General features: G+C 39.1%; 1 protein-coding gene and 1 pseudogene across 4 annotated transcripts in view; both read right to left on the bottom strand.

Moving 5' to 3' along the window:
- Positions 1 to 27,969, bottom strand: part of ZC3H12B (zinc finger CCCH-type containing 12B) — a 479,271-nt gene that overhangs the window by 419,281 nt on the left and 32,021 nt on the right. For 2 of the 4 annotated variants that reach the window (XM_064367730.1, XM_064367731.1), the window contains exon 2: positions 7,559 to 7,627. The gene's annotated coding sequence lies outside the window, so the exon portion shown is untranslated. Of the gene's footprint in view, positions 1 to 7,558; positions 7,628 to 7,800; positions 9,021 to 27,969 lie in introns of those variants that run through there. The other 2 variants (XM_064367732.1, XM_064367729.1) reach the window with 2 other exon arrangements.
- On the bottom strand, positions 109 to 3,781 carry LOC105723004 (PC4 and SFRS1-interacting protein-like; annotated as a pseudogene).

The raw sequence follows: 27,969 nt of genomic DNA, 5'->3' as shown, positions 1-27,969 counted from the left end.
TTTATAATTTATAGAATTCTCAATCAATTCAATGTCAGTTGGTTAACCAGTTGTCATACCAAAAAAAAAAAAAAACATACAGACCACACATTGTTCCAAAGAAGCCAGATGATGTAGCACAATGTAGACTGTGAGATTAAAATTAACTTTTGATAAAAGGGGAGTACTTTTATAAAGTAACATTTTATCTACCATAAAAATGCTCGACTTCTACAAAACCCACAAACAGTGAAAAGACAGTCTGGTAAATCCAAGGTTTGTAAAAACTATGCACAAAACCCATGGTATTTGGGAAAGGAGGAAAGGTTTATACAAGTAGCAGTTTTAAAAATGTAACTTTGTTCTACTATCGATTACACAGTAAAATACACACACTAATTGAAAATATGCTACAACCATGTCTGGAAAAGCAGTTTACCATTTTCTAAATGGATTTTACCTCACATTTACTGTATAATGTAGCTGTTAATACTGCACAAGTACACTTAGAGATAATGTTTAATTACTTTAAAACAAAGATAAAGGGATTTTCTCCCTCAAAACAAGTTTTCAACATCAAAACCTATGCTTACAACAATTTAAAATTTCCATCAGTCTATTTCAAATGAAAACCATTACAAACTTCTCAAGTGTTCTCTACATTCCAGGTATGTCAACTTAGTTACCTAGTGTAGAATCCTTCAGAGATATTTCAGTCTCTCTCTCTTCACTAGATGGCTTTTTCTTCATGCTGCCTTCATGGTTGTCTTAGCTCTCTTCATTGCTCTCCCCGTTATGTTGTGGTTGGTTACCGTCTTGAGCATCAGATCCCCCATTTAGAGTCTTTGACCCGTTTACTCCCTTTCTAGCTTTTTGTTTGGCCCTTTCTTCCCTTGATCTTTGGTTTTATTCACTTCCTCATGCTGTTGTTGTTCAGCAAGAGATTTATTCAGCACTTGTGTGATCACAGAATTGCCTTCACCAACCAAAAACATGTTTCTTAAACTTGTTATACAACATTGTAGACTTTTTATGATAACCTAACTTTGAATCACTGTATTTTTTTCTGTGTAGTAATCATCTCTGTTTTTCTGAGCTTGTTGCATTGTGACCTGAGGTGAAGCAAGTTAATCCAAGGCCTCAATGCATCTGTACACATCAAGATTATCAATTTTGAGTGAATTTTTAATCTCAGCATGTACCCTTTGAAGTTGAGAATCCATTGATGTTTCTCGCTTCTCCACTTTTTTAACTTCTGGCTTCTATTCTTCATCTTTATTCCACTGCTCAGTTTCCATTTGTTCCTCTTGCTTGCATTTTCGATCTGCTGCTTCTGTCTCATGTTGGCTTTTCAGCATATTCCTTCTGTGAGTAGTCTGAAAGTTCCTCCCACCTTTTCTCTTCTTTTCACCTTCTTGATCATATCCTTCTTCTTCAGAATCAGAGGTTGATGTAACCCTTGTTTTAGCTAAATTTTTCCTTTTTGATTCAACTTCTTTCTTCCCCTCTTTTTGGTCTGGCTCTTTTCTTGGCTTATCTTCTTCCTTCTGACCCTCTTCCTCCTTCTTAAGCTGCTTTTTAGGTTGTTTTTCTTCTTGACCCTTTTTCTTTTGTCCTCTTCAGTAACAATGTCACTCTCTGAAGGACAGAACTGTTTAACCACTTTGGGTCTGCCTCTTGGTTTTGGAATCTTGACTTCTGTAGCTGCAGGTCGTCCTCTTTTAGGACTCACTTTTAGATTAACAGATGCTGTTGTTGTTGTCACTATTCCAGCCTTCTCAGTTTCTACTTGTTTTTCTATCTTTCTCTTTCGCTCTCCTCTGGCAGCTTTCGGAGTAGTTATGTCAACTGCTTTAGTCACATCCTCATGTCTGGCCTTTACTTCATGGTATCTTCCTTTGAAACACTGGTTTCCTTTTCTTCAACTTCAACATCAGATGATGCATTTGATTGTTTAGTTGTTGACTGTTGACTTGAAAATTTCACTTTTGGATTGTTATCTATCTCCCATAAATCTTCATTAAAACCTTTTCTTTTATTTGGTTTGTCATACTTTTCCTTATTTTTGAAGTAAGAAAATATATCCTTTGGTCCTAAAAAAGCAGTCTCATGGGTTCCAAAAAAGAAAATGGGTAGTTTGTTTGTAGGTGGCTTTATAGCTCCATCATAATCTTCACCTACTCAAGCTGGTCAATGGGGATAACCTTTCATCTTGGCGAAGATGAGGTCTCCAGATTTGAAATCATGAGTCATGTTTCAGGGCGCAGCTGGGGGTCCAAAGCCCGGGAGGTGGTGCGGAGATGCGGCAGCATGGGGATGCAGGCGGTGGACGCAAGCCGTGCTCCCAGGCCAGTGGGTGGGGGAGGATGCCTTGGGGCTTCTGGACACATCTGCTGGGGCTGTGGATGCCAAGGTTGAGCTTACTGATTGGACGCCTGTACCCACATCCACACAAGCCACTTGTGCCATGAGCTGCCACAGAGGCATCTCAATGGCTCCAAATCGCAACCACTGCCACCGCTGCCACCACCGTAGCTGCACTGCTCAAAAGTCTTTATTTCTCCTTCATGTTTGAAGGATATTTTCACGAGATATACTATTATAGAGTGAGAGTTTTACTTTTATTTTGTTTTTTGCTTTTCTTTAGCACTTCTAATATATCATGCCCTCTCTCCTAGCCTGTAAGGTTTCTACTGAAATATCTACTGCCAGATATTTGGACATGTTAATTGTTTCTTTTCTCTTGCTGCTTTTAGAATTTTTTCTTTATCCTAGACCTTTGGGAGTTGGATTATTAAATGCCTTGAGGTAGTCTTCTTTCAGTTAAATCTGCTTGGTGATCTGTAAATTTCTTATAATATCTTTTTTCTAGGTTTGGGACTTCTCTGTTATTATCTCTGAATAAACTTTCTACCGCTATCTCTTTCTTTCTCTACTTCTTATTTAAGGTCAATAACTCTTAGATTTGCCCTTTTGAGGATACTTTCTAGATTCTATACATGTGCTTCATTGATTTTATTCTTTTTTATTTTGTTTCCTCTAACTGTATTTTCGAAAAGTCTGGCTTCAAGCTCATTACTCTTTTTTCTGTTTGGTCAATTATGCTGTTGAGAGGCTCTGATGCAGTCTTCAGTATGTCAACTGAATTTTTCAGCTGCAGAATTTCTGCTTAATTTTTAAAAATTATTTTAATCTCTTTGTTAAATATATATGAGAGAAATCTGAACTCCAACTCTGTGTTATCTTGAATTTCTATGAGTTTCCTCAACACAGTTATTTTGAATTATCTGTCTGAAAGATCATATATCTCTGTTTATTGGGATTAGCCCCTGGTGGCTTAATTAGTTCACTTGGTGAGGTCATGTTTTCTTGGGTAGTGTTGATGCTAGTATATTTCCTTTAGTGTTTGGGTATTGAAGAGTTAAGGATTTATTGTAGTCTTCACTGTCTGAACTTGTTTGTACTTTTCCTTCTTGGGGAGGCTTTTCAGATATTTGAAAGTATTGACATGTTGTGTTCTAATCTGTATCTGCTTTTGTGGGTAACCCCAGTTCAGTGGTTCTTGCAGACTTATAGAGGTACTGCCTTGATGGTCTCGGACAAAATTCAGAAAAATTCTTTGGATTACCAGGTGTATGCTTACACTCTTCACTTTCTTTCTCCCACACAGAGTCTCTTTCTGCACTCTGAGCAACCTATAGTAGGGGTGGAATGACATAAGCGCCCCTGTGGCCACCACCACTATGACTGTGCTGGGTCAGATCTGAATCCAGTACAGCACTAGGTCTTCCCCAAGGCCTAATGTAACCACTTCTTGGCTATTGCCTATGTTCACTCCAGGCCTTGGGGCTCCTTAAACAGAAGGTGGCAAAGCAAGCTAGGCCAGGCCTGTATTTTTTCCTTCAGGGCAGCGAGGTCCCTTAGGTCCCAAGTGGGTCCAGAGGTGCCATCCAAGTGTTAGAGACTGAAGTCAAAAACCTTACAAGTCTACCTAGTGTTCTCTTGTACTGTCACTCAGTTGGCACTCAAACCACATGATACAGTCATTATGTAAAGTGAAATAAGCCAGGTGCAGAAAGAGAAACATCACATGTTTTCACTCATTTGTGGAATCTACAATTGAACTTGTGGAGATAGAGAGTCGAAGGATGGTTACCAGAGGCTGAGAAAGGTAGTGGGGGGTTTTGGGGAAAATGAGGATAACTAATGGGTACAAAAATTAGAAAGAAAGAATGAATGAGATATAATACTTGATAGCAAAAAATGGTGACTATAGCAAATAATAATTTAATCGTACATTTTAAATTAACTTAAAAAGTATAATTGGATTGTTTTAACACAAAGGATAAATGCTTGAGGGTATGGATGACCCATTTTCTACAATGTGATTGCTATGTGCTACATGCCTATATCAAAATGTCTCATGTACCAAATTACTATATACACCTACCATGTACCCAAAAAATTAAAACAAAAGAAAATTCCTCAAGAGAGCTGTCTGTTCTCCCTGTCTCCATACCATGTATTGTCACTCCTGAAAATACTTAAATCACTTTGATTTCAAGGATCCACTGAAATCTCTCTCACTAAGATCACTGATAATCTCCATATTTCCAAATCCTATATTCAGTCCTCAAACTACATCTAGCTTGATCTCTCAGCAACATTTATGACAATTGGTTATGTCTTCATTCTGGAAACATCTACTTCACTTGGATTTCATGACAATAATTGGTTCTTATGTTCCTCCTACCTTACCAGCTACTCATTCTCATCTCTTTCATTAGATTCTTTTACTTCCTGAGTTATAAGTTTGGAAGTCATCGGATTACAAATTGTAAATAGAGACTGGTAATGTCAGCAAGATGGCAGAAAGAATAGAAAGAAAGTCAGAGAACTTCCTTCCCCCAAGGGGCACCAATTCAACAAGCAGAAATACACAGATCAACTCCCTTAAAGAGAAATCCAGAAACTAGTTAAAAGGCTCCTGCATCACAGACAAGCTAAAAACCAGCCACACTGAAGCTGGTATGAAAATTCATGGTACTCACTTGCCATAGTCTCTCTGCCCAACTCAGCATAGCATGAATATTTTTTGGGGGGAAAGCTGAGGAAATAAATTTCTTATAATGTCTTTTTTCTAGGTTTGGGACTTCTCTGTTATTATCTCTGAATAAACTTTCTACCGCTATCTCTTTCTTTCTCTACTTCTTATTTAAGGTCAATAACTCCATCCTTGAAATACATATTGGTAAACCCAACTTCGTGTTAGACATTGTCACTCACATATCTCAAACGTAACAAACTTTTAATTCCCAGCCCTAATCCCACCAAACCTGGTTTTCCTCCAGTGTTTCCCTTCTTGGTAGATGGTGCCACCACTAACTTTGTTGCTTAGGATAAAATCCTTGAAACAACCATTGAATCTCTTTCTCTCACATCCAAAATGCAACCCATCACCAAATCTTGTTAGTTTTACCATTAAAATATGTCCAGAATCTCTGGAACAAGATGGTGTAGACTTACTTTTCCATGCTACCATCCTCTAAACTGAACTAAAAACTCTGAAAATTACTGAACAGAAATAATAAAAGGATTCTAAAATATGGTAAGAAAGTGTATGAATTAGCAACCTAAAGATATGAGGAATAAGAGCGCTATGAGTTCCCTGAGTTTTCGTTTTACTTCCTAAATATCCCAAACTAGGCATTGGGGAGACCTGCAATACAGAACTGCCAACAGGCATAAACAACAACAATGACAACAACAAAAACAAAAACAAATTTAACCTTGCTTTCTCTGGCTTACATTCTGGTAAAAAGCCCAACAGGGACCTTAGTGGAGAGCCCCAACTCCTGTTCTACAACCAAGGTTCCTGAGGATAACCTGATTTGCACAGAGAGGCAGCTGCAAAGGTCCTGGAAGATCCAACTTCCACCCAAAACAAGAAAATCAGCATGTGAGCTGATCGGTTCACATAAGTAGCTTCCAAACCCTGATGTGCCATCTTAACTCCTGATCCACAACTAGAACACTGATAGCTCACAGAAGTAGCAGAGAAGCTCCAGCAGTTCAACTCAAGCCTGGCTCAACACCTGTAGCACTTGCAGGCTGGTTTACTTGCATTGGAAGCAGAGAAAGGCTGGTCCCACCGAATTTCCATTCCAAACCCAGGAGGACACCACCATTTCCTAGTCCTCTATTAACTGGCATAAGAAGACCCAGTCCCAGTGGCTTCTGCCTCAAACTCTGCAGGATAAGGTGGCTCAATGACACCAGGTGGCCCAGGAAAGTACTTTGTGCCATGGCAGATGGCACTAATAGGGAATGAATGGGAGCTGCAGCAGCATCAGAAGGACAAAACACATCATAATGGCATTAAAATGGCTCTGAAAACTAATTTGTCATTAGTTTAAACCCCACAATAGTAGGCCAGAACCTATATTCTAAACCTAAAAAGGATCATTGCTTGCTAAAACAGAAGATTTAAACAGGTTCAAGAGATTCCTAAAATAGTAACCAAAATATCCATGATGAAATGGAAAATCACTCCTTATGCAAAGAACTAGGAAAACGATAATTTGACTGAGAAAATATAATTAACTGACACTAATACCAAGATTACTCTGAAGTTGGAATCATCTGATAAAGGTGCTAAAACTGCTGTCATAAAAGTGCTTCAACAAGTAATTAAAAATATCTTTAAACAAATGCAAACAAAGACATAGGATTTATTTTTTAAAAGAATCAAATGTAAATTATAGAATTAAAAAATATAACAGCCAAAATTAAATTAAAAACTCTCCAGATGGATTCAATACTAGATTAGAGGTGAGAAACAACAGAATCAGTTAAGTTAAAGATATATCAACAAAACTTACTCAATCCAAACAGAGAAAATAGTATTAAAAAAAAAAGAGAGAGAGAGAGCCTCAGGGATCTGTGGAACAATAACAAAAGATAAGACAACTAAATGTTATCAGAATCCCAGTTGGAGATGAGAAAGAATGTTTGGCTGAAACAGTATTTGAATAATAACAAGAAACAGAGGCAACAAGCCAGGCATGGTAGCTCATTCCTGTAATCCCAGTGCTTTGGAAGACTGAGGTGGAAGGATTGTTTGCATCCAGGAGTTTGAGACCAGCCTGGGTAACATGGTGAGATCTGATCTCTACAACAATGAAACAAAAAGCCAGGTGTGGTGACACATGCCTGCAGTCTTAGCTACAGGGTCACTTGAGACCAGGATTTCAGGGCTGCAATGATCTGATTGCATCAGTGAACTCCAGCAGCCTAGGTAATAGAGCAAGACCTTGTCTCAAAAAAAAGGAAGAAGAAAGAGAAGAAACAAAAGAAAACAAATAATAAAATAGAGACTGGTAATGTCAGCAAGATGGCAGAAAGAATAGAAAGAAAGTCAGAGAACTTCCTTCCCCCAAGGGGCACCAATTCAACAAGCAGAAATACACAGATCAACTCCCTTAAAGAGAAATCCAGAAACTAGTTAAAAGGCTCCTGCATCACAAACAAGCTAAAAACCAGCCACACTGAAGCTGGTATGAAAATTCATGGTACTCACTTGCCATGGTCTCTCTGCCCAACTCAGCATAGCATGATCAGAAGAAAACTCCCAATTCTTGGCTTCTTCCTAGAGAGGAAAAGAAGAAGGCTGAAACGTATGTCCAACATGAATATTTTTTGGGGGGAAAGCTGAGGAAATAATTTCTGTCTTTCCTGTATCGGGACACTCGTGAAAACGTGTGCTAGGTTTAAGGTTACTGAGAACAAGAGTGAAAGTTTAGACAAAAAGCACTCACTCACCATAATCCCTCCTCCCAGCTTGGCATAGAACGAGAGGGTGAAAACTCCCAAGTCTCAGCTTCTCTCTAGAAAGGGAAAATGTTGTGGCCTGTGTCCCACATTCTGTCTTTTTGGGGGAACTGATCGAGAAATAGGTTTGTGTCTCATCTGCCTCAGAAGGCTGACAGGGCTGTCATACTCTAGATGTCTGAGGAATGCTGAAAACAAAAGAGATGTGAATGATTTGCTGCTATTCCGCAGGACATGCAGTAGAGAAGACAGAGGTTAACATAGCTCAAAGGTTTCTCCATCCGGGAGGGGAGACAGAAGAGTAAAGTGTGTGTTCAATGTTATAGCTTTTTGGGGTCTGACCAAGAAACTTGCTTTACTTTAAAACAGACTGTAATCTATTTTACTAGATTAAAAACACTGATATGGTTCAGTACACTCTAGAAGCTTTGGGGACACTAATAACTAAAGGGAGATGAGAACTAGCAAGTCTCTTTAATTAAAAATTTGCATACACAAATCCAGAGAAGAAATATACACAGAAAATATCTAAGAGGACCCCAGAATCTCTAATTAGGCTGATTTGTGAAGGTCTTTCCTTGTATAAAGCCAATCTATAAAGACTTGGAGAAGTGGCCATTTTCTTAAATGCATGGATCCAACACAAAGGTACAAAGCAAACAAAGAAACAAGGAAACATGGCACAAAGCCAAAACAACAAAATAAGTCTCTAGGAACTGACCCTAAAGTAAAGGAGGTATATGAATTATCTGACAAATAATTCAAATATCCATCATAAAGATGCTCAACAAGCTCAGAAAAATATAATACATGAATAAAATGAAAACTACAAATCAACGTAAAACATAAAAAGAGCCAAACAGAAAATTTTAAGCTAAATAATACAATAAGTAAACTGAAAAATTCACTAGACAGTTTCAATAGCACACTTAATCAACCAGAAGAAAGAAGCAGCAAATTTGAATCCGGGTAATTTGAAATTATTAGTCAGAGGAACAAAAAGAATAAAAGGGAGTTCAGAAAGTCTGAAAGGACTTAAGGGACAAAATCAAGTGGACCAATATATACAATATGATATGAAAAGAAAGCGAGACAGAACATTTATTTAAGGAAATAATAGCCTAAATATCCCAGAAAGAATATGGACATCCAAACTCAAGAAGCCCAACAGAACCCAACTAAGAGGAACCCAAAGGACTTCAAACTGACTACATTATGACTAAATCGTCAAATGTCAAAGACAAAGGGAAAATTTTGAAAGAAGACGTGACTCATGATATACAAGACAGTCCCATAAAACCATCAGTAGATTTATCAGCAGAAATCTTTCAGGGCAGAAAGGAATTATATGATAGATTTGAAGTAATAAAAAAATGTTAACCAACAATATATCCAAAAAAACTGTCTTTCTAAATAAAAAGGAAATAATTTCCCATATAAACAAAAGCAGCGAGAGTTCATCACCAATAGATGTGGTGAAAAATGCTAAAGTGAGTCCTTCAAAGTTGATATAAATAGAAAACAGCACAAAGACAAATGAAAGTATAACCTCCACTGCCAAAAGTAAACATATAGACAAAACAAAATGTTGTAATACTGGAGAAGCTGGGCAAGATGACTGACTAGATGCAGCCAGGTGAACCAGCTGCCACTGAGGGACCAGGGCAACTGGTACACTCCTAACAGATCTTCAGAGGTATGGCACTAGGAGTGGACAGAGGGAAGACATAGAAGCTTGGCTGAAGGAGGAGGAAGCTGAGAACAATGCACAGGGCTACAGTGCACCAGAACTTGTTCTTGGCCTCCAACAACTCTGGGGGAATTAGTGAGTTGAACTGGCAAGGAGCAACATGCTCTACAATGGGCTTCTGGAATTCTGACAGGAGGAGACCCCTCCCCTACCATGGACACTTGACTTGGCAGGGAAAGTTATTTAGAGACGTGGTAGGGACAGCACTCCAGCTGGTGTAGAGCCCAGAGGGTTTGATGTGGAAATGTCTATAGTGGAGCACAGCCATGAATGGCCACCTTCCTAGGCTCAAATTGCTCCCATAGGAAACTTTGGCACTAGAGGAACTGTCAGACCTAAACTCTACAGAATTTTCTGGCCTATTACACAAAGCCAGTCCAACCTGAACACCACTTGATAGTCCAACCTGAATACCCCTATATCTGCTGGCCTCTCCCACGGCTCCAGCCCGACTGCACATGCTTGCAGTGTGGCTTCTGGTGCCCTGGGGGTCTACATTGTAGATCTTGCACTGGTGAACCATACCTGACCAGAAAAGAGTTCCAGCAGAAGGTCTCCCACAGATACATAACAGCCTGTCCCCTCCCACACTGCACTGCAGCTTCCCACAAGCACATGAACACACCCCACATTGCTTGGCTACTAGGCATGTGCATTGATATACCTTGCCTTCTCTGTCCCACCAGTGTATGTGTGTGCATGTGGATGTGCACCTTGCACTGCCACTGCTGCCAGTGTGACGGCATTCTTCCTCCCATTCCCCAACTGTACCGACACTGCAGTCAGAGTCTTTGTGGGCGAAGAACCTATCAGCACTGCCCCATTAGCATCCTGCCTCTGTGCCAATATTGCTACTGGAGTGAAACTAGGCCCAGAAAACAGAAGATCCTCTGCCACCCTGAGAGGCCATATCCAGCTGTGTGAATGTGCACAGGGGCAAACACAGTACTGCTCCTGCCAACACCCACCCCTGTGCTGACACCAACACTGGCATTACCAGGTGCACAGTAACAAGTTAGGGTTCTCCAACTCTCCAAGCCATGCTACCTCCTCTGCTCCTGCAAACACCCATATGGAGGACTGCATTCTGGCATCTGCTAATATCCTGTGGTAACCAACAAGCATGCACCCCACAGTGTTGCTGCTGCCACTGCTGGTAGGTCATGTGAACAAGAACAGATCCCACTGCCACAGCCCTATGAAATGCTTTGGCTGCCACCACCCATCAGAGTGAGCCCTGCTCCCCTAATATCTTCCAGAAACAAAGCAAGTTGACTGTACTCACCAAATACCACAATCAAACTATCAAGGTCATCAAACAAAAGAAAAAAAAATCATCCATAGGACAGTAACCTCAAAGACTAAAAGAACATCAGCCCACAAAGATGAGAAAGAACCAGCATAAGAAATCTGATAGCTTAAAAAGCCAGAGTGCATTCTTCTCTACAAATGATCACACTAGCCCTCTAGCAAGGGTTCTGAACCAGGCTGAGATGGTTGAAATTACAGAAACATTAAGAATGTGGACTGAAACGTTACAGGAGCTGACAGGCAAAATAGCTTGTATAGAAAAGAATATAGGGTATTCTGTCAAGATGGCTGAATAGGAACAGCTCCAGAGTGCAGTTCCCAGAGAGAGATGTAGAAGGTAAGTGATCTCTGCATTTCCAACCTAGGTACCAGGTTCATTTCAATGGGACTGGTTGGACACAGGGTGTAGCCCCAGGAGGGCAAACCAAGGCAGAGTGGGGCACTGCCCCAACCAGGAAGTGCAACTGACTATAGGATCAGGAACGTCCCCCCTGCCCCAGCACTCTGGTTCGATACTGCGCTTCTCCCACAGCCTCTGCAACCCACAGAACAGGAGATCCCAATTGGGCTGAAAAGCCCCATGAGTTACCAGCACAGATCTGAGTGGCAGCTAGGGCCAGTGCCATGGGTTGTCAGCACAGAACAGGATGGATGTTTTGATTAGCACCAAGATCACCTATGGGACGGAGCTACCCGATCCCCAGAAAGAGGGGGAGCTGAAAGCAGGGAGATAGGTGATATGGCTGGGAGGGTCCTACTCCCAAAAAGACAAGCAAACTGAAGTCCTCTCACTTGAGAGTTTCACAGCCAGGACATTAGTTCGAGCTCCACCCGGGATGATTGAGCTTGGTGTGGGGAAGGGCGTCTGCCATTGCTGAGGTGTGTCTAAACCTACCAGTGTAAACAAAAGCCAGAGGAAGATTACACAGCAGCTGGACTGAGTCTGTGACAGCCCAGCAAGACCTCTGCAGGCAGACAAGGGACAGACTGCCTCCTCAAGCGGATCTCTGACCCCTGTATAACCAAAAGGATGCCTCATACGAAGAGCTCTGGCTAAAACCTGGCGGGTGCCCTTCTGGGATGAACATACTGGAGGAAAGATCAGGCAGCAATCCCTGCTATTCTGCAACCCCCAAGGATGATTCCCAGGCAAGCAAGGTCTGGAGTAGACTTCCAGATATCCTACAGCAGAGGGACTTGTTAGAAGGAAAACTAAAAATCAAAAAGAAATAGCTTCAACATCAACAGAAAGAACGTCCACTCAAAGAACCCATCCAAAATCAACAAACTTCAAAGATCAAAAGTAGATAAATCCACAATAATGGGAAGAAACCAGCACAAAAAGGATGAAACCATCAAAGACCAGAACGCCTCTCCTCTTCCAAGGGATCACAACTCCTTACCAGCAAGGCAACAAAACAGGATGGAGATTGAGTTTGACAAATTGACAGAAGCAGGCTTCAGAAGGTGGCTAATAACAAACTTCTCTGAGCTAAAAGAACATGTTCTAACCCAATGCAAAGAAACTAAAAACCTTGAAAAAAGGGTAGACGAAATGCTAACTAGAATAAACAGCTTAGAGAAAAACATAAACAACTTAATGGAGCTGAAAAACACAGCACGAGAACTTCGTAAAGCATACACAAGTTTCAATAGCCAAATTGATCAAGCAGAAGAAATGATATCAAAGATTGAAGATCAACTCAATGAAGTAAAAAAGACAAGATTAGAGAAAAAAGAGTGAAAAGAAATGAACAACACATCCAAGAAATATGGAATTATGTGAAAAGACTGAATCTATGTTTGATTGGTGTACCTGAATGTGATGGGGAGTATGAATCCAAGCTCAAAAACACTTGTCAGGGTATTATCTGGGAGAACTTCCCCAACATAGCGAGGCAGGCCAACATTCAAATCTAGGACATACAGAGAACACCACAAAGATATTCCTCAAGAAGAGCAATCCTGACTACAAACTATACTACAAGCCTACAGTAATCAAAACAGCGTGGTACTAGTACCAAAACAGAGATATAGACCAGTGGAACAGAACAGAGGCTTTGGAAACAATGCCACACATTAACAACCATCTGATCTTTGACAAACTGGACAAAAGCAATGGGGAAAGGATTCCCTGTTTAATAAATGGTGTTGGGAAAACTGGCTATCCATATGTATGAAGCTGAAACTGGACCACTTTCTTACACCTTATACAAAAATTTACTCCAGATGGATTAAAGATTTAAACATAGAAATGCCATAAAACCCTAGAAGAAAACCTAGGCAACACCATCCATGACACCATCCATGACATAGGCACAGGCAAGGACTTCATGATTAAAACACCAAAAGCAATGGCAACGAAAGCCAAAACAGACAAATAGGATCTAATTAAACTTAAGAGTTTCTGCACAGCAAAATAAATAATCATTAGAGTGAACCAGCAACCAACAGAATGGGAAAAAATTTTTGCAATCTACCCATCTGACAAAGAGCTAAAATCCAGAATCTACAAAGAACTAAAACAGATTTACAAGAAAAAAAAAACATTGAAAAGTGGGTGAAGGATATGAACAGACATTTTTCAAAAGAAGACATTTATGTGGCCAACAAACATATGAAAACATGCTCATCATCACTGGTCATTAGATAAATGCAAATCAAAACCACATTGGGATACCATCTCACACTGGTTAGAATAGCAATCATTAAAAAATCTGGAGACAACAGATGCTGGAGAGAATGTGGAGAAAAAGGAACACTTTTACACTGTTGGTGGGAGTGTAAGTTAGTTCAACCATTATGGAAGACAGTGTGGAGATTCCTCAAGGATCTAGAAATAGAAATTCCATTTCACCCAGCAATCCCATTACTGGGTATATACCCAAAGGATTATGAATCACTCTATTATAAAGACACATACACACATAAGTTTGTTGCAGCACTGTTTACAATACCAAAGACCTGTAACCAATCCAAATGCCCATCAATGATAGAACTGGACAAAGAAAATGTGGCACATATACAACATGGAATCCTATGCAGTCATTAAAAACAATGATTTCATGTCCTTTGTAGAGACATGGATGAATCTAGAAACCAGCATTCTCACCAAACTGACACAAGAACAGAAAACCAAACACCGCATGTTTTCTCTCATAGGCAGGTGATGAACAATGAGAACACTTGGGCACAGGGAAGAGAACAACACTCACTGGGCTAAATGTGAGGGTGGGGGAGGGGAAGCAGGGGTAGCAGGTACGATGGAGAGGGATATAACCAGGAGAAACACCTGATGTAGGTGATGGAGGGGTCAGGAGATGGAGACAGCAAACCACCATAGCATGTATGTACCTATGCAAGAATCCTTAGGATGCAGGATGTGCACATGTACAACAGAACCCAAAATACAATTTAGAAAAAAGGAAGAAAAAAAAAAAAAGAAGAGCAACGCCAAGACAAATAATCATGAGATTCACCAGGGTTTAAATGAAGGAAAAAATGCTAAGGGCAGCCAGAGAGAAAGGTCGGGTCACCCACAAAGGGAAGCCCATCAGACTCACAGCAGATCTCGCAGCAGAAACCCTACAAGCCAGAATAGAGTAAGGGCCAATATTCAACATCCATAAAGAAAAGAATTTTCAACCCAGAATTTCATATCCAGCCAAACTAAGCTTCATAAGTGAAGAAGAAATAAAATCCTTTACGTACAAGGAATTGCTGAGAGATTTTGTCACCACCAAGCCTGCCTTACAAGAGCTTCTGAAGAAAACAATAAACACGAAAAGGAACAACCAGTACCAGACACTGCAAAAATGTACCAAATGGTAAAGACCAAGGATGCAATGAAGAAACTACATCAACTAAAGGGCAAAACAACCAGCCAGTAACAAAACGGCAGGATCAAACTCACACACAACAATATTAACATTAAATATAAATGGCCTAAATGCCCCAATCAAAAGATACAGACTAGCAAATTGGAAAAAAGTCAAAACCCATCGGTGTGCTGTACTCAGGAGACCCATCTCATGAGCAAAGACAAACATAGACTCAAAATAAAGGGATGGAAGATTTACCAAGAAAATGGAGAGAAAAAAAACAAAACAGGTGTTGCAATCCTAGTCACTAATAAAACGGACTTTAAACCAACAAAGATCAAAAGAGACAAAGAAGGGCATTACATAACGGTAAAAGGATGAATGCAACAAGAAGAGCTAACTATCCTACATATATATGCACCCAATAAAGGAGCACCCAGATACATAAAGCAAGTTCTTAATGACGTACAAAGAGACTTAGACTCCCACGGAATAATAGTGGGAGACTTTAACACTCTATTGTCAATATTAGACAGATCAACAAGACAGAAAATCAATAAGTACATCCAGAACTTGAAGGCAGATCTGGACCAAGCGAACCTAATAAACATCTACGGAACTCTCCACCCCAAATCCACAGAATATACATTCTTCTCAGCACCATATCACACTCACTTTAAAATTGACCACATAATTGGAAGTAAATCACTCCTCAGCAAATGGAAAAGAACAGAAATCATAACAAACAGTCTCAGACCACAGTAGAATCACATTAGAACTCGGGATTAAGAAACTCACCCCAAACCACACAACTATGTGAAAACTGAATAACTTTCTCCTGAATGACGACTGGATAAACAATGAAATAAAGACAGAAATAAAGATGTTCTTTGAAACCAATGAGAACAAAGACACAATGTACCAGAATCTCTGGGACACATTTAAAGCAGTATCTAGAGGGAAATTTATAGCAATAAATGACCACAAGGGAAGTGAGGAAAGATCTAAAATCGACAACCCATCATCAAAATTGAAAGAGCTAGAGGAGCAAGATCAAAAAAAATACAAAAGCTATCAGAAGACAAGAAATAACTAAGATCAGAGCAGAGCTGAAGGAGACAAAGACACAAAAATCCCTTAAAAACAGCAATAAATCCAGGATCTGGTATTTTGAAAAGATCAAGAAAATAGACTTCTGGCCAGACTAATAAAAAAAAGAGAGAGAAGAATCGGATAGATGCAATAAAAAATGATAAAGGGGAGATCAACACCGATTCCACAGAAATACAAACTACCATCACATATTAATAGAAACAACTCTATGCACATAAAGCGGTAAACCTGGAAGAAACTGATAAATTCCTGGATACTTACACCCTCCCAAGACTAAACCAGGGAGAAGTTGAATCCCTGAATAGACCAACAACACGGTCTGAAGTTGAAGCAGCAATTAATAGCCTACCAAGCAAAAAAATTGCAGGTCAAGATGGGTTCACAGCCAAATTCTACCAGACGTACAAAGAGGAGGTGGTACCATTCCTTCTGAAACTATTCCAAACAATACAAAAAGAGAGAATTCTCCCTAACTCATTTTGTGAGATCAACATCATTCTAATACCAAAACCTGGCAGAGATACAACTAAAAAAGAAAACTTCAGGCCAATATCCATGATGAATATCGATGCAAAAATCTTCAATAAAATGCTGGCAAACTGAATCCAACAGCACATCAAAAAGCTTCTCCATCACAAACAAGTAGGTTTCATCCCGGGTTTGCAAGCCTTGTTCAACATATACACATCTATAAATGTAATCCATCACATAAACAGAACCAAAGGCAAAACCACAGTATCAACTTAATAGATGCAAGGAAGGTTTTCAATAAAATTCACAGCCCTTTATGCTAAAAACTCTCAATAAACTAGGTATCGATGGAATATACTTCAAAATAATAAAAGCTATTAATGAAAAACCCACAGCCAATATCATAGTAATTGGGCAAAAACTGGAAGCATTCCCTCTTAAATCTGGCACTAGCCAAGAATGCCCTCTCTTACCATTTCCATTCAATATAGTATTAGAAGTTCTAGGCAGAGCAATCAGGCAAGAAAAAAAATAAAGGGTATTCAAATAGGAAAAGAGGAAGTCAAATTGTCTCTATTTGCAGATGACATGATTATATATTTAAAAGACCCCATCATCTCAGCCCAAAATCTCCTCAAGCTGATAAGCAACTTCAGTAAAGTCTCAGAATACAAAATCAATGTGCAGACATCACAAGCACTCCTACACACCAATAACAGACAAATAGCCAAATTATAAGCAAACCCCCATTCACAATTGCTACAAAGAGAATAAAATAACTAGGAATACAATTAACAAAATATGTGAAGGACTTCTTCAAAAAGATCTACAAACCACTGCTCAAGGAAATAAGAGAGGACACAAACAGATGGAAAAACATTCCATGCTCATGGTTAGGAAGAAGCAGTATCATAAAAATGGCCATACTGCCCAAAGTAATTTGTAGATTCAATGCTATCCCCATCAAGCTACCATGGACCTTCTTCACAGAACTGGGAAAAACCACTTTAAACTTCATATGAAACCAAAAGAGAGACCAGATAGCCAAGACAATCCTAAGCAAAAAGAACAAAGTTGGAGGCATCACGCTACCTGACTTCAAGCTATACTACAAGGCTACTGTAATCAAAACAGCATGGTACTGGTACCAAAACAGAGATATAGACCAACGGAACAAAACATAGGCTTCAGAAGTAATGCTACACATCTACAACCATCTGATCTTTGACAAACCTGACAGAAACAAGCAATGGGGAAAGGATTCCCTGTTTCATAAATGGTGTTGGGAAAATTGGCTAGTCATGTGCAGAAAGCTGAAACTGGACCCCTTCCTTACACCTTACACTAAAATTAACTCCAGATGGATCAAAGATTTAAACATAAGACCTAAAACTATAAAAACCCTAAAAGAAAACCTAGGCAAAACCATTCAGCACATAGGCATAGGCAAGGACTTCATGACTAAAACACCAAAAGCAATGGCAACAAAAGTCAAAATAGATAAATGGGGTCTAATTAAACTTGAGAGTTTCTGCACAGCAAAAGAAACAATCATTAGAGTGAACCAGTAACCAATAGAAAGGGCTAATATCCAGAATCTACAAATAACTAAAGCAGATTTACAAGAAAAAGCAAACCCATTCATAAATGGGAGAAGGATATGAACAGAAACTCTCAAAAGAAGACATTTATGAGGCCAAGAAACATATAAAAAATGCTCAGCATTACTGGTCATTAGAGAAATGAAAATCAAAACCACATTGAGATACCATCTCACGCCAGTTAGAATGACAACCATTAAAAAAATCTAGAGGCAACAGGTGCTGGAGAGGATGTGGATAAACAGGAATGCTTTTACACTGTTGGTGGAGTGTAACAGTGTGGCCATTCCTCAAGGATGTAGAAATAGAAATCTGATTTGACCCAGCAATCCCATTACTGGGTATATACCCAAAGGATTATAAATCATTCTATTATAAAAACACACGCATACAGATGTTCATTGTGGCACTGTTTACAATAGCAAAGACCTGGAACCAATTCAAATGCCCATCAATGATAAACTGGACAAAGAAAATGTGGCACATATACACCACAGAATACTATGCAGCCATAAAAAATGACGGGTTCATGTCCTTTGTAGGGGCATGGATGAATCTGGAAACTATCATTCTCGGCAAACTGATACAAGAACAGAAATCCAAACACTGCATCTTTTCACTAAAAGTTGGTAGTTGAACAATGAGAACACATGGGCACAGGAAGGGGAACATCACACACTGGGGTGTGTTGGGGGTGGGGGCCTAGGGGAGGGACAGCAGTGGGTAGGGGATTGGGGAGGGATAACATTGGGAGAAATTCCTGAGGTAGGTGATGGGGGGATGGAAGATGCAAACCACCATGACAGGTGTGTACCTATGCAACAATCCTGCAAGAATTGCACATGTACCCCAAAACTTAAAGTACAAAAAAAAGAACATAACTAACCTGATAGAACAGAAAAGACATGCTACAAGAATTTCATTATACTATCACAACTATTAATAGCAGAATGGACCAAGAGGAAGAAATAATCTGAGAGCTTGAAGACTGCCTTTCTGAAATAAGACATTCAGACAAAAATAAAGAAAAAAGAATGAAAAGGAATGAACAAAACCTCTGAGAAATATAAGATTATGTAAAGAGACCAAATCCATGACTCATTGATGTCCCTAAAAGAGATGAGAAGAATGGAAGCAACTTGGAAATTATATTTCAAGATATCATCCATGAGGACTTTCCAAACTTAGCTAGAGAGGCCAATATTTGAATTCAGGAAATGCAGAGAACCCACACAAGGTAATTCATAAGAATATCACATAACCATGATATTCTCCAAGGTCAAAATGAAAGAAAAAATGTTAAAGCAACTAGAGAGAAAGGTCAGGTCACATACAAAGAGAAGCCCATCAGACCAACAGTGGACCTCTCAGCAGGAATCATACAAGTCAGAAGAGATTGGGAGCCAATATTCAAAATTCTTAAAAAAAAAGAAATGCCAATTAAAATTTTCATATCCAGCAAAACTAAACTTCATAAGCAAACAAAAATCCTTTCCAGAAAAGCAAATGCTTAGGGAATTCATTACCTCCAGGCCTGCCTTATAAGATCTCCTGAAGGAAACATTAAATATCAAAAGGAAAGATCATTACAAGCCACTACAAGAACACACTTAAATACATAGACCAGTGACAATAAAAAGCAATCACAAAAAACAAGTATGTATAATAACTAGTTAACATAATGACAGAATAAAATCCAGACATATCAATACCAACCTTGAATGGAAATGGGCTAAATTCCCAAGTAAAAGGCACAGACAGGCAGCCTAGATAAAGAAGCAAGGCCCAATGTTATGCTGTTTTTAAGAGACCCATCTCATATGCAATGACACCCATAGGCCCAAAATAAAGGGATGGAGAAAAATCTACCAAGCAAATGGAAAACAGAAAAAAAGCAGGGGTTACAATCCTAATTTCAGAGAAAACAGATTCCAAACCAACAAAGATCAAAAAGGACAAAGAAAGGCATTATATAATGGTAAAGAGTTCAATTCAACAAGACTTAACTATCCAAAATCCATATGCACCCAACACAGGTGAACTCACATTCATAAAGCAAGTTCCTTGAGATCTATGAAGAGCCTTTTCTTCACACACAGTAATAGTGGGAGACTTTAACACCCCACTGCTAATGTGAAAAAAATCATTAAGTTTCAAAAAAACAAACAAACAAAACAGAAAATCAGGACCTGAACTAAATACTCAACCAAATGGACCTAATACACATTTACAGAACTCTCCATAAAAGACAACAGAGTATATATTATTTTCATTGCCATATGGTACATACTCTAAAATCAACCATGCAATTGGACATAAGACAACCTCAGCAAATTCAAAAAAAAAAAACAAAACAAAACACCACAAATCATACCAACCACAGTTTTGGACCACAGTGTAATTAAAAATAGAAATCAAGGCTAAGGAAATTGCTGAAAATCATACAACTATATAGAAATTAGACAAATGGCTCCTGAACCACTCTTGGGTAAATAATCAAATTAAAGAAGATATCAAGAAGTTCTTTGAAACTGATGAGAACAAAGACACAACAAACCAGAATCTTTGGGACACAGCTAAGGCAGTGTTAAGAGGGAAATTTATAGCACTAATCACCACATCAATAAGTTAAGAAGATCTCAACAACCTAACATCACAATTACAAGAATTACACGAGCAAGAGAAAACCAATCCCAAAGCTAGCAGAAGACAAGAAGTAAACAAAATCAGAGATAAAATAAAGGAGATGGAGACACACCAAAAAATATACAAAACATCAATAATTTCAAGAGTCGAAAAAATTAGACCAATAGCTACATTAATAAAGAAAAAAAGATAGAGACAGGAAAAACCCTACAAAAAATCGATAAATGCAGGAGATGGTTTTTTGAAAAGATCAACAAAATAGACAGACCACTAGCCAAACTAATAAAAAAGAAAAGAGAGAATAACCAAATAGATGCAATAAAAAATGATAAAGGGGATATCACTACAGATGCCACAGAAATTCAAACCATCATCAGAGATTATTACAAACAACTCTATGCACATAAATTAGAAAACCTGGAAGAAATGGATAAATTCCTGGACAGTAGTCTCCTCCCATGCCTAAACCAGGAAGAAGTCGAAACCCTGAATAGACCAATAACAAGGTCTGAAGTCGAGGCAGCAATTAAGAGCCTACCACCCAAAAAAAGCCCAGGCCCAGATGGTCTCACAGCCGAATTCTACCAGACATACAAAGAGGAACTGGTACCATTCCTACTGAAACTATTCCAAATAATCCAAAAAGAGGGAATCCTTCCCAAATCATTTTATGAGACCAACATCATCCTAATACCAAAACCCGGCAGAGACTCAACAAGAAAAGAAAACTACAGGCCAATATCCATGATGAACATAGATGCAAAAATCTTCAATAAAATACTGGCAAGCCGATTACAACAGCACATCAAAAAGCTTATCCACCATGATCAAGTAGGATTCATCCCGGGGATGCAAGGCTGGTTCAATATACGCAAGTCTATAAATGTAATTCACCACATAAACAGAACCAAAGACAAAAACCACATGATTATCTCAATTGATGCAGAGAAGGCCTTCGACAAAATTCAACAGCCCTTTATGCTAAAAACCCTCAATAAACTAGGTATCGATGGAACGTATCTCAAAATAATAAAAGCTATTTATGACAAACCGACAGCCAATATCATACTGAATGGGCAAAAACTGGAAGCATTCCCTTTGAAATCTGGCACTAGACAAGGATGCCCTCTCTCACCACTCCTATTCAATATAGTACTGGAAGTTCTAGCCAGAGCAATCAGGCAAGAAAAAGAAATAAAGGGTATTCAATTAGGAAAGGAGGAAGTCAAATTGTCTCTATTTGCAGACGACATGATTGTATATCTAGAAGACCCTATCACCTCAGCCCAAAATCTCCTGAAACTGATAAGCAACTTCAGCAAAGTCTCAGGATACAAAATCAATGTGCAAAAATCACAAGCATTCCTATACACCAATAACAGACTTAAAGAGAGCCAAATCAAGAACGAACTGCCATTCACAATTGCTACAAAGACAATAAAATACCTAGGAATACAACTAACAAGGAACGTAAAGGACCTCTTCAAGGAGAACTACAAACCACTGCTCAACGAAATAAGAGAGGACACAAACAGATGGAGAAACATTCCATGTTCATGGTTAGGAAGAATTAATATCGTGAAAATGGCCATACTGCCCAAAGTAATTTACAGATTCAACGCTATCCCCATCAAGCTACCAATGACCTTCCTCACAGAACTGGAAAAAACCACCTTAAACTTCATATGGAACCAAAAGAGAGCCCGCATAGCCAAGTCAATTCTAAGCAAAAAGAACAAAGCAGGAGGCATCACACTACCGGACTTCAAACTATACTACAAGGCTACAGTAATCAAAACAGCATGGTACTGGTACCAAAACAGAGATATAGACCAATGGAACAGAACAGAGACGTCGGAGGCGACACAGCATATCTACAACCACCTGATCTTTGACAAACCTGAAAAAAACAATCAATGGGGAAAGGATTCCCTGTTCAATAAGTGGTGTTGGGAAAACTGGCTAGCCATATGCAGAAAGCAGAAACTGGACCCCTTCCTGACACCTTACACTAAAATTGACTCCAGATGGATTAAAGACAAACATAAGACGTAACACCATAAAAACACTAGAAGGAAACCTAGGCAAAACCATTCAGGACATAGGCGTAGGCAAGGACTTTATGACCAAAACACCAAAAGCATCGGCAACAAAAGCCAAAATAGACAAATGGGACCTAATCAAACTCCACAGCTTTTGCACGGCAAAAGAAACACTCAATAGAGTGAATCGGCAACCAACAGAATGGGAAAAAATTTTTGCAGCCTACCCGTCTGACAAAGGGCTGATATCCAGAATTTACAATGAACTAAAAAAGATTTACAAGAAAAAAACAAACAAGCCCATTCAAAAATGGGCGAAGGATATGAACAGATACTTTACAAAAGAAGACATACATGAGGCCAACAAACATATGAAAAAATGCTCATCATCACTGGTCATTAGAGAAATGCAAATCAAAACTACATTGAGATACCATCTCACGCCAGTTAGAATGGCGATTATTAAAAAATCTGGAGACAACAGATGCTGGAGAGGATGTGGAGAAATAGGAACACTTTTACACTGTTGGTGGGAGTGTAAATTAGTTCAACCACTGTGGAAAACAGTGTGGCGATTCCTCAAGGACCTAGAAATAGAAATTCCATTTGACCCAGCAATCTCATTACTGGGCATATATCCAAAGGATTATAAATCGTTCTACTATAAGGACACATGCACACGAATGTTCATTGCAGCACAGTTTACAATAGCAAAGACCTGGAACCAGCCCAAATGCCCATCGATGATAGACTGGACAGGAAAAATGTGGCACATATACACCATGGAATATTATGCAGCCATTAAAAAGGAGGAGTTCACATCCTTCGTAGGGACATGGATGAACCTGGAAAACATCATTCTCAGCAAACTGACACAAGAACACAAAATCAAACACCACATGTTCTCACTCATAGGCGGGTGTTGAACAAGGAGAACACATGGACACAGGGAGGGGAGCACTATACATGGGGGTCTGTTGGGGGGGAGGGGGGATAGTGGGGGGGTGGGGAGTTGGGGAGGGATAGCATGGGGAGAAATGCCAGATATAGGTGAAGGGGAGGGAGGCAGCAAATCATACTGCCAGGTGTGCACCTGTGCAACAACCTTGCATGTTATTCACATGTACCCCAAAACCTAAAATGCAATAAAAAAAAAAAAAGAAAGAAAAAAAGAAAGAAGATCCAAATAAATACAATCAGAAATGACAAATGGAAAATTACCACTGACACCACAGAAATAATAATAACAATCAGGGCTACCATGAACAACTGTATGCACAAAAACTAGAAACTCTAGAAGAAATAGATAAATTACTCAACACTTACATCCTCACAAGACTGAAAAAGGAAGAAATTGAATCCCTGAAAGACCAATAATGATCTCTGAAAATTAATTAGTAATAAATACCCTACAACCAAATAATCAAAAAGGCCAGGACCAGAATAATTCACAGATGAGTTCTATGAGATATACAAAGAAATTATGGTACTACTCCAAAAAAAAGCTGTTCCAAAAATTAAGGAAGCAAGACTCATCCCCAATTCCTTATATGAGGCCAGCATCATCCTGATACCAAAGTCTTGAAGAGACACAAAAAATAAAACTTCAGGCCAATATGCTTGATGAACAAAGATGCAAAAATCTTCAACAGCATACAGGAAAACTGAATCCAGCAGCACATCAAAAAGTGAAACCATCATGATCAATTAGACTTCATCCCTAGGATGCAAGGTTGGTTCAACACATGCAAATAAATTAATGCAATTCATCACATAAAAAGAACTAAAGACACATCACATGATTATCTGAATAGATGATGAAAAGACTTTCAATAAAATTCAACATTCCTTCAAGTTAAAAACTCTCAACAAAGGAGCTGATACAGGCTTGGCTTGCTTTGCCACCTGTTGACTTCAGAGTTCCAGGACCTTGAGGAAACTCAAAGAACTTCAAGATAACACAGAGAATGAATTCAGAATTCTATCAGATATATTTAACAGAAATTGAAATAGTTAAAGATAATCAAGTGGAAATTCTGGAGCTGTAAAATGCAATTGGCATACTGAAGAATGCATCAAAGTCCTTCAGTAGCAAAACTGAAGGATTAGTGAGTAGAAAAAAGAATCAGTATGCTTGAATACAGGTTATTTGAATATATACATTCAGAGGGGACAAAAGAAAAAAGAATAAAAAACAATGAAGCATGCCTACAAGATCTAGAAAATATCCTCAAAGAGGCAAATCTAAGAGTTATTGGCATTAAAGAGGAGGTAGAGAAAAACACAGGGGTAGAACGTTGATTCATAGGGATAACAACAGAAAACTTCCTAAACCAAGAGAATATATCATTATCCAAATACAAGAAGCTTATACAACATCAAGTAGATGTAACCCAAGGAAGACTACCTGAAGGCATTTAATAATCAAACTCTCAAAGGTCAAGGTTAAAGAGAAAATCCTAAAAGCAGCAAGAGAAAAGAAACAAATAACATACAATGGAGCTCCAAAACATCCAACAGCAGACTTCTCACAGGAAACCTTACAGGACAGTAGAGAATGGCATGATATATTTAAAATGCTTAAGAAAAAAAAAAAAACTTTTACCCTAGAATAGTATATCTGGCAAAAATGTCCTTCAAACATAAAGGAGAAAAAAAGACTTTCCCAGAAAAACAAAAGATGAGAGATTTTATCAATACAAGACATTCTACAAGAAATGCTAAAGGGCATACTTCAACTAGAAAGAAAAAGATGCTAATGAGCAATAAGTAATCACCTGAAGGTACAAAATTCACTGGTAATAGTAAGTATACAGAAAAACACAGAACATTATAATACTGTCACTGTGGTGTGTAAACTACTCATACTAAGTAGGAAGAATGAACAATGAACCAATCAAAAATAATTACAACAACTTTTAAGACACAGACAGTACAACAAGATACCAATAGAAACCGTATAAAGTTAAAAAGCAGGCAGACAAAGTTAAGGCATAGAGTTTTTGTTAGTTTCCTGTTTGCTTTTTTCTTTATGCAGAGTGTTAACAAGTTACTAGGTTAAAATATTGAGTTAAAAGATAATATTTCCAAGCCTCATGGTAACCTTAAACCAAAAATCATACAATGGATACACAAAAAATAAAAAGCAACAATGTAAATCATATCACCAGAGAAAAGAACCTTCACTAAAGGAAGAAAGGAAGCAAAGAAGGAAGAGAAGAACATAAAACAACCAGAATACAACAAAATGGCAGGAGTTCTTACTTATCAGTAATAACATTGAATGTAAAGGCACAAAACTCTCCAATCAAAAGAAATAACCTAGCTGAAAGCATAAAAAAACAAGACACATTGATCTGTTGCCAAGAAGAAACACTAGGTCACAAAACAAGTCTTAAAACACACACACATACACACACACACACACACACACACACAAAGGAAAATGTGGCACATATACACCATGGAATATGATGCAGCCATCAAAAGCGATGAGGTCGCGTCCTTTGTAGGGACATGGATGAACCTGGAAACCATCATTCTCAGCAAACTGACACAAGAACACAAAATCAAACACCGCATGTTCTCACTCATAGGCGGGTGTTGAACAATGAGAACACATGGACACAGGGAGGGGAGCACTATACACTGGGGTCTGTTGGGGGGAAATAGGAGAGGGACAGCGGGGGGTGGGGAGTTGGGGAGGGATGGCATGGGAAGAGATGCCACATATGGGTGAAGGGGAGGAAGGCAGCAAATCACACTGCCACGTGTGCACCTATGCAACAATCTTCCATGTTCTTCACATGTACCCCAAAACCTAAAACGCAATTAAAAAAAGAGAGCAATATCAAGCATCTTCTCTGACCGCAATGGAAAACTAGAAATAAATAACAAAAGGAATTTTAGAAATTACACAAGTAGATGGAAATTAAACAATGCCACTGAATGACTAGTGGTCAATGAAGAAATTAAGAAAAAAATTTTAAAATGTCTTGAAACAAATGATAATGGAACATAACAAACAAAACCTTAAGTGATACAAAAAAAGCAATACCAACAGGGAAGTTCATAGTATAAGTGTCTACATCAAAAAGAGAATAAACTTCAAATGAACACTCCATTGATGCATCATAAAAAACTACAAAAGCAAGTGCAAACCAAACTCAAGTTAGTAGAAGATTAGAAATAAGATCAGAGGAGAAATAAATGCAATTGAAATTAAAAAATAAAAAAATTAATGAAACAAAAAGTTGATTTTTTTTTAAAAGTTAAACAAAATTTAAAAAACCTTTAGCCAGACTAAGAAAAAAAAGAGTGAAAATACAAATAAATAAAATCAGATAGGGATCTGGCAAGATGGCTGAATAGAAACAGCTCTGGTCTGCAGCTCCCAGCGAGACCAATGCAGAAGGTGGGTAATTTCTGCATTTCCAACTCAGGTACCCAGTTTACCTCATTGGGACAGGTTAGACAGTGGGTGCAGCCCACAGAGAACAAGCAGAAGCAAGGTAGGGCATCACTACACCAAAGAAGTGCAAGGAGCTAGTGAACTCCCTCCCCTAGGAAAGGGAAGTCATGAGACACTGTGATGTGATGGATGGTGCTATCTGGCCCAGCTATTACACTTTTCCCATGGTTTTTGCAACCTGCAGAACAGGAGATTGCCTCGGGTCTCTATATTACCAGAACCCTGGAATTCAAGCACAAGACTGGGGGGCTGTTTGGGCAGACACTGAGCCAGCTGCAGGAGTTTATTTTGTACTCCAGTGGCACCTGGAACCCCAGCGAGACAGAACCATTCATTCCTCTGCAGAAAGGGCTGAAGCCAGGGAGTCAAGTGGTATTGCTCGTGGGTCCCACCACCATAGATCCCAGAAAGCAAAGATCCACTGGCTTGAAATTCTTGCTGCCAGCACAGAAGTCTGAAGTCAACCTGGGACAATCAACCTTGGTCGAGGGAGGGATATCTCCAATTACGGAGTATTGAGTAGGTGGTTTTCCCCTCACAGTGTAAACAAAGCCACCAGGAAGTTCAGACTGGGCAGAGCCCACTGCAGAACAACAAACCTGCTGTAGCCAGAATGACTCTCTACATTTCTCCTCACTGGGCAGGTCATCTCTGAAAGGCAGCAGCCCAAGTCAGGAGCTTATAGATAAAACTCCCATCACCCTGGGACAGAGCACCAGGGGGAAGGAGTGACTGTGGGCACAGCTTTAGCAGACTGCCTGCTGGCTTTGAGGACAGCAGCAGATCTCCCAAAACAGCATTCCAGCTCTCCTAAGGGACACAATGCCTCCTCAAGAGGGTCCCTGACCTCTGTACCTCCTGACTGAGAGATACCTACCAGTAGGGGTCAACAGACACCTCATACAGAAGAGATTAGACTGGCATCTGTTGGGTG

This window comes from Aotus nancymaae, unplaced genomic scaffold, assembly GCF_030222135.1.
Source record: "Aotus nancymaae isolate 86718 unplaced genomic scaffold, 86718_ANA_hifiasm-v0.15.2.pri h1tg000073l, whole genome shotgun sequence".
Lineage (NCBI taxonomy): Eukaryota > Metazoa > Chordata > Mammalia > Primates > Aotidae > Aotus > Aotus nancymaae.
Note: the sequence above shows the minus strand (reverse complement) of the source record. Positions and strands in the feature narration are given on the sequence as shown.